We start from the raw sequence: 14,356 nt of genomic DNA, 5'->3' as shown, positions 1-14,356 counted from the left end.
CTGAGTCAATGTGCAGGGTACCAGGTAGTTGAGGTAATAATGAGGCTATAAGGAGTACCAGTACTGAGTCAATGTGCAGGGGGACCAGGTAGTTGAGGTAATAATGAGGCTATAAGGAGTACCAGTACTGAGTCAATGTGCAGGGTACCAGGTAGTTGAGGTAATAATGAGGCTATAAGGAGTACCAGTACTGAGTCAATGCGCAGGGTACCAGGTAGTTGAGGTAATAATGAGGCTATAAGGAGTACCAGTACTGAGTCAATGTGCAGGGTACCAGGTAGTTGAGGTAATAATGAGACTATAATTGAGGTAATATCCACATGTAGGTAGGTGTAAAAGTGACTACGCAATCTGGATAGAGTTTAATCTCCACATATAGGGAGCTCACACACACACACACACACACACACACACACACACACACACACACACACACACACACACACACACACACACACACACACACACACACACACAGGGAGGGAATGTTGTGTTTGTTTAATATTGTTTTAGGACTATGAAAATGGACAAAAGGATTAGCCTATGGATTATGAAAACAACAACAATAAATGGGAAAATGGGAGGAGAAATGACTAGAGACAGTGTTGTTTAACTCACTGACCAGGACCCATGAGTTCTTCTTACCTTTGTTCAGTAGAAAAGTCTCCCTCTCTAAACTCTATCGGATGTTCCATAGACCGGTAACTCTTCATGGACACACAGCTGGGAACAGGGGAGGCTGGTCTCTCCTGCTTGATTGGGCTTCAACACAACAGAGACAAACATTACATCTCTCATCTACTCTGAGTTCAGATTCCAAAACGCTATATGTCACTTTTCAGAAATGTTCGTAAATTAGCTTTTATTGTTTATAGAAATTATGAATGAGATGTTTTTTTCACTATCTAATCATGAGATGTGGTCGTTCAATGACAGCATGTATTTGTTCAATGTCTTTCACTTGATGTTTCATTTCAGAGAGAAAAATAATCATGTTTATTTTGCTAAAAGCTATATATCTGCCTCACTCTCAGAGAAATCAGTAGTACTGCTAGGTTTTATACAGTAATAATATATATCTGCCTCACTCTCAGATAAATCAGTAGTACTGCTAGGTTTTACACAGTAATAATATATATCTGCCTCACTCTCAGATAAATCAGTAGTACTGCTAGGTTTTACACAGTAATAATATATATCTGCCTCACTCTCAGATAAATCAGTAGTACTGCTAGGTTTTACACAGTAATAATATATATCTGCCTCACTCTCAGAGAAATCAGTAGTACTGCCAGGTTTTACACAGTAATAATATATATCTGCCTCACTCTCAGAGGAATCAGTAGTACTGCTAGGTTTTACACAGTAATAATATATATCTGCCTCACTCTCAGAGAAATCAGTAGTACTGCTAGGTTTTACACAGTAATAATATATATCTGCCTCACTCTCAGAGAAATCAGTAGTACTGCTAGGTTTTACAGAGTAATAATATATATCTGCCTCAATCTCAGAGAAATCAGTAGTACTGCTAGGTTTTACACAGTAATAATATATATCTGCCTCACTCTCAGATAAATCAGTAGTACTGCTAGGTTTTACACAGTAATAATATATATCTGCCTCACTCTCAGATAAATCAGTAGTACTGCTAGGTTTTACACAGTAATAATATATATCTGCCTCACTCTCAGATAAATCAGTAGTACTGCTAGGTTTTACAGTAATAATATATATCTGCCTCACTCTCAGATAAATCAGTAGTACTGCTGGTTTTACACAGTAATAATATATATCTGCCTCACTCTCAGATAAATCAGTAGTACTGCTGGGTTTTACACAGTAATAATATATATCTGCCTCACTCTCAGAGAAATCAGTAGTACTGCTAGGTTTTACACAGTAATAATATATATCTGCCTCACTCTCAGAGAAATCAGTAGTACTGCTAGGTTTTACACAGTAATAATATATATCTGCCTCACTCTCAGAGAAATCAGTAGTACTGCTAGGTTTTACACAGTAATAATATATATCTGCCTCACTCTCAGATAAATCAGTAGTACTGCTAGGTTTTACACAGTAATAATATATATCTGCCTCACTCTCAGAGAAATCAGTAGTACTACTAGGTTTTACACAGTAATAATATATATCTGCCTCACTCTCAGATAAATCAGTAGTACTGCTAGGTTTTACACAGTAATAATATATATCTGCCTCACTCTCAGATAAATCAGTAGTACTGCTAGGTTTTACACAGTAATAATATATATCTGCCTCACTCTCAGATAAATCAGTAGTACTGCTAGGTTTTACACAGTAATAATATATATCTGCCTCACTCTCAGATAAATCAGTAGTACTGCTAGGTTTTACACAGTAATAATATATATCTGCCTCACTCTCAGATAAATCAGTAGTACTGCTAGGTTTTACAGAGTAATAATATATATCTGCCTCACTCTCAGATAAATCAGTAGTACTGCTAGGTTTTACACAGTAATAATATATATCTGTCTCACTCTCAGATAAATCAGTAGTTCTGCTAGGTTTTACAGAGTTTCATAAAGAACTGTACAAATGATACATTTGACATCAATATACAACATTTTTTTTAAACCATTATTAAATACAGTAATATAAGATCTGTATTTAAACATTTAGTTTTGAAATCAGCATATGTTTTTATCCAGGGCCTGGGGTAGGGGTACCAGGAACATAATGAGACTATAAGGAGTACCAGTACTGAGTCAATGTGCAGGGTACCAGGTAGTTGAGGTAATAATGAGGCTATAAGGAGAACCAGTACTGAGTCAATGTGCAGGGTACCAGGTAGTTGAGGTAATAATGAGACTATAAGGAGAACCAGTACTGAGTCAATGTGCAGGGTACCAGGTAGTTGAGGTAATAATGAGAATATAAGGAGAACCAGTCCTGAGTCAATGTGCAGGGTACCAGGTAGTTGAGGTAATAATGAGGCTATAAGGAGAACCAGTCCTGAGTCAATGTGCAGGGTACCAGGTAGTTGAGGTAATAATGAGGCTATAAGGAGTACCAGTACTGAGTCAATGTGCAGGGTACCAGGTAGTTGAGGTAATAATGAGACTATAAGGAGAACCAGTCCTGAGTCAATGTGCAGGGTACCAGGTAGTTGAGGTAATAATGAGACTATAAGGAGAACCAGTACTGAGTCAATGTGCAGGGTACCAGGTAGTTGAGGTAATAATGAGACTATAAGGAGAACCAGTACTGAGTCAATGTGCAGGGTACCAGGTAGTTGAGGTAATAATGAGACTATAAGGAGAACCAGTACTGAGTCAATGTGCAGGGTACCAGGTAGTTGAGGTAATAATGAGGCTATAAGGAGAACCAGTACTGAGTCAATGTGCAGGGTACCAGGTAGTTGAGGTAATAATGAGACTATAAGGAGAACCAGTACTGAGTCAATGTGCAGGGTACCAGGTAGTTGAGGTAATAATGAGGCTATAAGGAGAACCAGTACTGAGTCAATGTGCAGGGTACCAGGTAGTTGAGGTAATAATGAGACTATAAGGAGTACCAGTACTGAGTCAATGTGCAGGGTACCAGGTAGTTGAGGTAATAATGAGGCTATAAGGAGTACCAGTACTGAGTCAATGTGCAGGGTACCAGGTAGTTGAGGTAATAATGAGACTATAAGGAGTACCAGTACTGAGTCAATGTGCAGGGTACCAGGTAGTTGAGGTAATAATGAGACTATAATTGAGGTAATATCCACATGTAGGTAGGTGTAAAAGTGACTACGCAATCTGGATAGAGTTTACATCTCCACATCCAGGGAGCTCACACTCACACACACACACACACACACACACACACACACACACACACACACACACACACACACACACACACACACACACACACACACTGAGGGAATGTTGTGTTTGTTTAATATTGTTTTAGGACTATGAAAATGGACAAAATGATAGGCCTATGGATTATGAAAACAACAACAATAAATGGGAAAATGGGAGGAGAAATGACTAGAGACAGTGTTGTTTAACTCACTGACCATGACCCATGAGTTCTTCTTACCTTTGTTCAGTAGAAAAGTCTCCCTTTCTAAACTGTATAGGATGACCCATAGACCAGTCACTCTTCATGGACACACAGCTGGGAACAGGGGAGGCTGGTCTCTCCTGCTTGATTGGACTTCAACACAACAGAGACAAACATTACATCTCTCATCTACTCTGAGCTCAGATTCCAAAACGCTATATGTCACTTTTCAGAAATGTTCGTAAATGAGCTTTTATTGTTTATAGAAATTATGAATGAGATGTTTTTTTCACTATCTAATCATGAGATGTGGTCGTTCAATGACAGCATGTATTTGTTCAATGTCTTTCACTTGATGTTTCATTTCAGAGAGAAAAATAATCATGTTTATTTTGCTAAAAGCTATATATCTGCCTCACTCTCAGAGAAATCAGTAGTTCTGCTAGGTTTTATACAGTAATAATATATATCTGCCTCACTCTCAGAGAAATCAGTAGTACTGCTAGGTTTTACACAGTAATAATATATATCTGCCTCACTCTCAGATAAATCAGTAGTACTGCTAGGTTTTATACAGTAATAATATATATCTGTCTCACTCTCAGAGAAATCAGTAGTACTGCTAGGTTTTATACAGTAATAATATATATCTGCCTCACTCTCAGTGAAATCAGTAGTACTGCTAGGTTTTACACAGTAATAATATATATCTGCCTCACTCTCAGAGAAATCAGTAGTACTGCTAGGTTTTACACAGTAATAATATATATCTGCCTCACTCTCAGTGAAATCAGTAGTACTGCTAGGTTTTACACAGTAATAATATATATCTGCCTCACTCTCAGAGAAATCAGTAGTACTGCTAGGTTTTACACAGTAATAATATATATCTGCCTCACTCTCAGAGAAATCAGTAGTACTGCTAGGTTTTACACAGTAATAATATATATCTGCCTCACTCTCAGAGAAATCAGTAGTACTGCTAGGTTTTATACAGTAATAATATATATCTGCCTCACTCTCAGAGAAATCAGTAGTACTGCTAGGTTTTACACAGTAATAATATATATCTGCCTCACTCTCAGATAAATCAGTAGTACTGCTAGGTTTTATACAGTAATAATATATATCTGTCTCACTCTCAGAGAAATCAGTAGTACTGCTAGGTTTTATACAGTAATAATATATATCTGCCTCACTCTCAGTGAAATCAGTAGTACTGCTAGGTTTTATACAGTAATAATATATATCTGCCTCACTCTCAGATAAATCAGTAGTACTGCTAGGTTTTACACAGTAATAATATATATCTGTCTCACTCTCAGAGAAATCAGTAGTACTGCTAGGTTTTACACAGTAATAATATATATCTGCCTCACTCTCAGAGAAATCAGTAGTACTGCTAGGTTTTACACAGTAATAATATATATCTGCCTCACTCTCAGAGAAATCAGTAGTACTGCTAGGTTTTACACAGTAATAATATATATCTGCCTCACTCTCAGAGAAATCAGTAGTACTGCTAGGTTTTACACAGTAATAATATATATCTGTCTCACTCTCAGAGAAATCAGTAGTACTGCTAGGTTTTATACAGTAATAATTTTACACAGTATATATCTGCCTCACTCTCAGAGAAATCAGTAGTACTGCTAGGTTTTACACAGTAATAATATATATCTGCCTCACTCTCAGAGAAATCAGTAGTACTGCTAGGTTTTACACAGTAATAATATATATCTGTCTCACTCTCAGAGAAATCAGTAGTACTGCTAGGTTTTATACAGTAATAATATATATCTGTCTCACTCTCAGAGAAATCAGTAGTACTGCTAGGTTTTATACAGTAATAATATATATCTGCCTCACTCTCAGATAAATCAGTAGTTCTGCCAGGTTTTACAGAGTTTCATAAAGAACTGTACAAATGATACATTTGACATCAATATACAACATTTTTTTTAAACCATTATTAAATACAGTAATATAAGATCTGTATTTAAACATTTAGTTTTGAAATCAGCATATGTTTTTATCCAGGGCCTGGGGTAGGGGTACCAGGAACATAATGAGAATATAAGGAGTACCAGTACTGAGTCAATGTGCAGGGTACCAGGTAGTTGAGGTAATAATGAGGCTATAAGGAGAACCAGTACTGAGTCAATGTGCAGGGTACCAGGTAGTTGAGGTAATAATGAGGCTATAAGGAGAACCAGTACTGAGTCAATGAGCAGGGTACCAGGTAGTTGAGGTAGTTGAGGTAATATGTACATGTAGGTCGGGGTAAAAGTGAGTAGGCAATCAGGATAGAGATTACATCTCCTCATCCAGGGAGTACACACACACAAACACACACACACACACACACAGGGGTTGAATGTTGTGTTTGTTTACTATTGTTTTAGGACTATGAAAATGGACAAAAGGATGAGCCTATGGATTATGAAAACAACAACAATAAATGGGAAAATGGGAGGAGAAATGACTAGAGACAGTGTTGTTTAACTCACTGACCAGGACCCATGAGTTCTTCTTACCTTTGTTCAGTAGAAAAGTCTCCCTCTCTAAAGTTTATAAGTCTAAACTAAATTCTGCTTTGAACGTTGATTAACTTGTAACCTGAGTATTTCTGTATTTTCAATTTGGCGCTCTGCAATTTGGCACTAGCCTCCCACCTCCCATAAGAAGTTAAAGAGCTTGGTGGGTTTTTTCATTCTCTAATCAAGGCATGGGATTGTTCAATGACAAACATGCATTTGTTTAAAATCACTTGATGGTTTCATTTCAGAGGGACAAATAATAATGTTTTTTCCCACAAAATGCTATTCATCTGCCTCACTCTCAAATGTGACCAACCGGCTGAATGTTGTCTTATGTGGCAAAACTTGAAATTGTGTTTTTTAATTGGATAAAAGTACAGACTCAGTGTTAGAAAACTAAATATCATACACTACAGTTGAGGAACAATGGGAAAGTAATTATGTTTTGAAAGATGATAAACTTTGAGAAAATGTCCTTTGAATGTTTTGGTACCTACTGGAGAGCTCTTCTCTGTCTACAGGGCTGCTACTTTGGCAGATAATGTCACCCATCTAAATAAATAATTTTTAATACATTTAACTCTTTAACTCTATTTAACTGTATGGTGTTTATGGTTTATGTCAGTTTCAATGTTTGTTACACTATAAATGGTTATTTAATGGTTGTAAGTGGTCAAATGAACCAGAACATTTTGTATTTTACAATTCTACTAATTATTCTAATTCTTCTACTAATTCTACTACTTTAGTAAGGAATTACACATTTTCAGTAGTATTGCAGTTTCTAAAAAGTTCAGCATAATTCCACAAATGACATTAGTTGTCTAATTCCAGTAGATGGCAGCATAAGAACACAAATCACCACGATAGTTTTCTCCCTGGATACACCACCATTTGGCTCTATATTTTCAATAAATATTTAGCAATTAAAAGTTATTAATTCACATACAGATATTGGTGAGGCAGCTGAGAAATAAAGTGTATTTTTCGAATTCCTTAGATCAGTCTCTAACCTGCCCTACCTATCCCATTCCAGTTGCTAGACTTTCACATAGAGGTTTCCAGGTCACCCAGTTCAAACTACATTTGAAAAATAAAACACATGTGACTTGTTGATCAAGTGTTCTGCCTTGCAATAATAAATATAATAAAATAACAAAACAAAAACAGCAAAATGCTGAGACAGGTTTTGATGAACAAAATAATCAGTGCTATTTAGTACTATAATGGTATTTACTAACATAATATTATTACTAAAACAGTTTCTAAAATAATTTGGGTTAAGGTTAATGCTAAAATAGGTAATACGTAGGGATAGATGCTGATGTAAAAAGGGGTTTAAAAATGCATTTGATTGATTGTTAGGTTCAGGGATTTTAAGGTAAAAAACAGTATGGGTTTATAGGTCTCTTGCTCCTCCCTGTGGCCTTCTGTGGGTACTACATAACTCATTCACGACACCTGATAGGCTCATAATCTGAAGTAGCAACTACTTCAGATCTACAAATCTGTCCTGTCCATTTGTCTTCTAACTCAGTGAAACTGCGCAGCAATTCACTCAATCCGATGCCTACGAACGAACATTTTGATGCGTTTCAATTTACCCAGCAGCCATTTAGAAACAACAAGTCATCAAAACAAAGTGTTGTTTCTGAATTTAAAACACAAAAATGTCTTCTGGCTGTTTAAATCGGCCACGTCTTGAAAAAGAGAACAGGGACATGCGTTTTAGTTAGGTGTTTTAGTTTTCTTTTTCTGAAAACAAATATGGTTAACCATGACCAGAAAATGTTTTCCCTGCAGTACCTCCACAGACCCCGGATTGAGAACCCTATATTAGTTAAAAATCTGAGAACAGTATTATTAAAGGTACCCATAACAATCATTTCTGACTAAAAAACAAATGTGAACATTTTGGAAACATTTTATGTTATCAAAAATTGTCATCTCACCTCTTAGCTTTGGTGTCATGTTCCCCAGAGAGACTCATTTTAGAGGCAGGGCCACCCTCCTCTCTCTCCCCAGAGAGACTCATTTTGGAGGCAGGGCCCCCCTCCTCTCTCTCCCCAGAGAGACTCATTTTAGAGGCAGGGCCCCCCTCCTCTCTCTCCCCAGAGAGACTCATTTTAGAGGCAGGGACCCCCTCCTCTCTCTCCCCAGAGAGACTCATTTTAGAGCACTGACCCCTAAACAGAGACCCAAAATGTTGTTTGTGGTTAACACAGTAATTATTTAATGTTAATTGTTATCATTTATTAATTTTCTCTTATAAAACATTTATTAACAGACATAGAAACAATCAGATGATTTAATGCATCACATGAAAACGTAGTTGTGACATTTCATCTCCATGGTAACTGTCTGTAATAATAATAAGTCACTGTTTGTTAAGGTAGTTCTAGACAGTACAGCAACAATAATAATAATAATAATAAGTCACTGTTTGTTAAGGTAGTTATAGACAGTACAGCAACAATAATAATAATAAGTCACTGTTTGTTAAGGTAGTTATAGACAGTACAGCAACACAAGGCCATGTCTCACACTTATTTTTATTCATTAAAAGTGGCTTTTTATTGTCTTTCAATCTGTTATTTTCTAAACGTATCTGAGAATGTAGACAGAAGTACTAAAACGGGCATGATTGATCTGAGGGGGAAATTATTGATCCATTCAGAAAGTTTATTTGCAACAAGTTAGAGATTTTATATTATGTAAAGTAGACTAGGTGATAATGTATAGTAGTGGGTTGTTAGTGATATGTAGATGTTATATTATGTAAAGTAGACTAGGTTATAATGTATAGTAGTGGGTTGTTAGTGATATGTTATATTATGTAAAGTAGACTAGGTTATAATGTATAGTAGTGGGTTGGTAGTGATATGTAGATGTTATATTATGTAAAGTAGATTGGATTATAATGTATAGTAGTGGGTTGTTAGTGATATGTCATATTATGTAAAGTAGACTAGGTTATAATGTATAGTAGTGGGTTGGTAGTGATATGTAGATGTTATATTATGTAAAGTAGACTAGGTTATAATGTATAGTAGTGGGTTGTTAGTGATATGTTATATTATGTAAAGTAGACTAGGTTATAATGTATAGTAGTGGGTTGTTAGTGAAATGCAGATCAAGGTCTATAACACGGCTACATACATACGGCTATAGCCTAAACCTGTTCAGATCAGTTCACATAATGTTATAGTCCTACCAGTAGCAGGACAGAGAATGTACTGTATATAACCTACATATCATAGATGACCAGCCTAAACCTGTTCAGATCAGTTCACATAATGTTATAATCCTTCCAGTAGCAGGACAGATAATATACTGTATATAACCTACATATCATAGATGACCAGCCTAAACCTGTTCAGATCAGTTCACAGAAACCATCAGGTTTGTCAGCATGATAAGTGATCATAACTCCAACCTACTCTGACTATTGAATGTCTGACATCGACTAACCTTATAATAGTTTGTAGAAAGCCAAGACCAACAAGAGTTTGCCCATCTTTCCTACGTCTCAACACATTTATCTGACTTCTAATGTACTGAGAAATATGTGTTACAGTTTCAACAGCCATTTTATAACTGCGTAGGCTACAAACATACTTTTAATTGAGGAAAATCACATAACTTACAGTCACTGGTGCAGACGCCTGTTTTCTTACAGATGAAGTAGCTTTCATAGGCAACTCATTCAACCAGCCTAAACAACAGTAAATAAAAGATGTCAAATGGTCAAAGGAGAATACATGACAGGTGTTTTGCTACAGATGTAGGATCTTAATTTGAGACAGTTTACTACAGCAGAAAAATTATGTGGATTATAATTAACATTTTAAAGTGGAAAGTGGAAATGACAAACTTCAGAAGCCTTTTAAAACATCAAATACACTGCAAGTTTTAGTTTTCCTGCAATAGGGTGATCAAATTCAGATCCTACATCTGTACAGAGATGAGGTCTTTATCTGAAAAAGGAAGTTTGAGTTATTAGCAATGAAGTTGCAACTGTCAACTGTTGTTAACCTCAGTGATTGGATGTTATAGACCCCATTCTGAACAGTTTCTTCCCCGTGGTTACAGCCTTTAGCTCTATGCTCAGTCTACCTAGTTCAATATATTGTTGTACGTAAACTTTGTGCAAACTCCCCCGCCTGTATTCTGTCTCTTAATGTTTTCTTTCACTAGCAGCACCATGTCACCATGTTAAATAATGTGTTCAGATGTAGGATCTTTCCAACTCTGAGGACATGTCATTGTGATGTCATTTATTACATTTCAACCTGTTGATAAAGGCAACTAGAAGGCTGAACCCAGAAGACAACTCTAAATCAACACTTACTGATATTATCCTAAAATCCTTTCACTCGTATTATTGTGTCTCTTTGTTCAACGAATGTTGGGCAGCCTGTGCTGTTAATATAGTTGAAAACAGCAGGCAGGGAGGTCAACACCCTACGGGCAGCCTGTGCTGTTAATATAGTTGAAAACAGCAGGCAGGGAGGTCAACACCCTACAGGCAGCCTGTGCTGTTAATATAGTTGACAACAGCAGGCAGGGAGGTCAACACCCTACAGGCAGCCTGTGCTGTTAATATAGTTGAAAACAGCTGGCAGGGAGGTCAACACCCTACAGGCAGCCTGTGCTGTTAATATAGTTGAAAACAGCAGGCAGGGAGGTCAACACCCTACAGGCAGCCTGTGCTGTTAATATAGTTGAAAACAGCAGGCAGGGAGGTCAACACCCTACAGGCAGCCTGTGCTGTTAATATAGTTGAAAACAGCAGGCAGGGAGGTCAACACCCTACAGGCAGCCTGTGCTGTTAATATAGTTGAAAACAGCTGGCAGGGAGGTCAACACCCTACGTATTGCACCAATAGGGTTAACCCACATGGTGGGAATTGTTACCTGGCTCACACAAAAGCATGTCTCAGACACCAATGTAGCAAACAGCAGGGCAGGGAAGCGAACCCAGGTTGCATGTGTGAAAGGTGAACAACCTACGCATCGCGCCATTGGCACCAATTGGGTAACTTGGTTGGAATTGTGACGTGGCTCACTACACTATAGAGGAACTATGATACAATTACATTATCATATGAAATGTAGAGGAACTATGATACAATTACATTATCATATGAAATGTAGAGGATCTCTACACTATAGAGGAACTATGATACAATTACATTATCATATGAAATGTAGAGGAACTATGATACAATTACATTATCATATGAAATGTAGAGGAACTATGATATAATTACATTATCATATGAAATGTAGAGGAACTATGATATAATTACATTATCATATGAAATGTTAAATGTAGAACTATAATATATGAATATTGATATATTGAATTTGACTTGACCACGTCCAGTCAGCTCCATGTTGTATGATTAAACTGACACCAACCTGTCTCAGTAGAAGTAGACTGTTAGCAGTGTTTTACTGTCATTCACTATACTAACATTACACCAGACATTTAATTTATCTACTGTTAGGAGTGTTTTACTTCACTATACTAACATTACACCAGACATTGAATGTCTCTACACACTTTACAATAATCCCTGGCAGGATTCTCACCTTGTAGCCTGAATTCACAACCAGAACATGTCAAGACATTGAGATATTTTCTGTTCTGTTCTGTATATTCTTAAGGGTGAGGTCTGAGCTGGAATGTGAAGGTAACTGAAGTTGGCTATTTTTAGAAAACCAGTATATCTAGCTAGTATCATAGTTTACCCCTCAGGCTACAATCAGGTTTCAGCATCAGGCAGGTATCAACATGCCGAGTCATAGGCAACAACCTGGGTTGTATTCATTAGTTTACTCCACAGCCAACAGTATTAAAATGTTGCATAAAACAAAAACAGTTCTCTAAATGCTGTACAATGTGACCTAAACGGTTTCTGTTGTTTTGTTACGGTGGGCACTAATGAATACACACAACCTGTTTTGAGGAAGTGTAAGTTGTTGTTAGTCTTTCCACAATATTTATTTGTCTCTTTCACACAAAATACCTCCCTGAGTAAAAAGCGTTAACAGTAGATTAGAAAGAGAAAATGTTTGTTTGTGGCTTGTTGTGTTTTAAGTCGGTTTTGAAAAACAAGTCTATAGACCTATGATACACAGGGTTCTTCTTCCACATAGGATAACCTTTTGTAGAACCCTTTTTGGTACCTGATATAAATGAGATGCATGGGGTCAATTCGTTCTGTGCCCATCTGTGTGCCCCAGGGTGATCGCTCCTTCATTATCTAGAATCGTTGGCTGTCCCCATAGGAGAACCATTTTGGGTTCCATGCAGAACCCTTTCCACAGAGGGGTCTACATAGAAGCCAGAAGAGTTCTAACTAGAACCCAAAATAATCTCCTACGGGGACAGCCAGAGGATCCGTTTGGAACCCTTTTTTCTAAGAGTGTACTGTACCATAGACCAGGGTGATTTCCTACTGTATCATAGGTCTATAGACCAGGGTGTTCTCCTACTGTATCATAGGTCTATAGAGCAGGGTGATCTCCTACTGTATCATAGGTCTATAGACCAGGGTGATCTCCTACTGTATCATAGGTCTATAGACCAGGGTGATCTCCTACTGTATCATAGGTCTATAGACCAGGGTGATTCCTACTGTATCATAGGTCTATAGACCAGGGTGATCTCCTACTGTATCATAGGTCTATAGACCAGGGTGATTCCTACTGTATCATAGGTCTATAGACCAGGGTGATCTCCTACTGTATCATAGGTCTATAGACCAGGGTGATCTCCTACTGTATCATAGGTCTATAGACCAGGGTAATCTCCTACTGTATCATAGGTCTATAGACTATAGAAAGGGTTCTTCATGGAACCCAAAAGGGTTCTACCTAGTACCAAAAAGGGTTCTACAAAGGGTTCTCCTATCGGGAGAGCCAAATAACCCTTTTAGATTCTAGATAGTGTAGGAGTGATCACCCTGGGGCACACAGATGGGCACAGAACAAATTCACCCCACGCATCCAATTTATATCAAAAACATTTTAAGGAGAGTAGGACTATTATAACACTGTCCACCAGAAATATCATCAACTATATTAATACACATAACAATATCATCAACTATATTAATACTCATAACAATCGTCGTCTTACCTTTTATCTCTCAATAGAAACACAGTCTGGATGATCATCAGGTCGTCAAAAGTTGCTTTCATTTGCTCTGCTCATTTACATATCAGGTTCTGCCTGTTCTCTCTCCCTCTCTCTTTATAGCTCTTACAATGTGTCTTGGCATACATTCTACAACTGTCTGGAACTCTATTCTTCTGTCTCTCTCCATCACTTTCTCTGTGTCGTCTGTTGCTGTCTCCGTGTCTTGTCTGGTGTTTCTCTCCATCATATTCTATTATTCTGTTGCTGTCTCTGTGTCTTGTCTGGTGTTTCTCTCCATCATATTCTATTATTCTGTTGCTGTCTCTGTGTCTTGTCTGGTGTCTCTCTCTATCGTATCCTATTCTTCTGTTGTTGTCTCTGTGTCTTGTCTGGTGTCTCTCTCCATCATATCCTATTCTGTTGCTGTCTCTGTGTCTTGTCTGGTGTCTCTCTCCATCATATCATATTATGTTGTTGTCTCTGTGTCTTGTCTGTGTCTCACTCCATCACCAGAAAATGTTGAGGGTTAGGCCAATACAACATTCACAACATAACAACACAACTACATAACACCATTAAATACAGTTGAGGGTTACTACAATACAACATGACAACATGACAA

The 14,356-nt window shown here is 37.4% G+C and overlaps 1 long non-coding RNA gene across 3 annotated transcripts; it reads right to left on the bottom strand.

Moving 5' to 3' along the window:
- Positions 1-413: 413 nt before the first annotated feature.
- On the bottom strand, positions 414-13,949 carry LOC135568612 (uncharacterized). 3 transcript variants are annotated; one of them, XR_010462702.1, is made up of 4 exons: positions 13,735-13,949; positions 10,232-10,299; positions 8,537-8,770; positions 414-762 (listed from the first exon to the last, which is right to left on the bottom strand). It is a non-coding gene; the product is annotated as an uncharacterized LOC135568612 (long non-coding RNA). The 3 variants fall into 3 exon arrangements; XR_010462703.1 differs by lacking the exon at positions 414-762 and adding an exon at positions 4,087-4,197; XR_010462704.1 differs by lacking the exons at positions 10,232-10,299; positions 13,735-13,949 and adding an exon at positions 12,183-12,240.
- Between the last annotated feature and the right edge of the window lie 407 nt (positions 13,950-14,356).

Source organism: Oncorhynchus nerka, unplaced genomic scaffold (genome assembly GCF_034236695.1).
Source record: "Oncorhynchus nerka isolate Pitt River unplaced genomic scaffold, Oner_Uvic_2.0 unplaced_scaffold_1448, whole genome shotgun sequence".
Taxonomy (NCBI): domain Eukaryota; kingdom Metazoa; phylum Chordata; class Actinopteri; order Salmoniformes; family Salmonidae; genus Oncorhynchus; species Oncorhynchus nerka.
The sequence above is the reverse complement of the archived record's forward strand: the minus strand, read 5'-3'. Positions and strand labels throughout refer to the sequence as shown.